Raw genomic sequence first — 253 nt, forward strand, 5'->3', positions numbered from 1 at the left:
CAATATCACCACATTTGAAGAAACAAGAAGTGAATGAAAAAAATGTAATTTGAAAGCAACTAAAGCCTTGAGACAAATTAAGTGGAGTAAAAAAAGAGAATATTTACCTAAATAGTCTAAAGTTTCATTAAAGGTAAATATGGAAATAAAGCACAAGTATGTCAGATTTGTTCAGCACGTTAGCAAATGCACTTAATTAGTTCACCACTGATTAAAACTGTCACATAAAGTCTGCTGAATGAACTGAATTAAT

This window comes from Stegastes partitus, unplaced genomic scaffold, assembly GCF_000690725.1.
Source record: "Stegastes partitus isolate 25-593 unplaced genomic scaffold, Stegastes_partitus-1.0.2 Scaffold666, whole genome shotgun sequence".
NCBI classification, from domain to species: Eukaryota; Metazoa; Chordata; class Actinopteri; family Pomacentridae; genus Stegastes; species Stegastes partitus.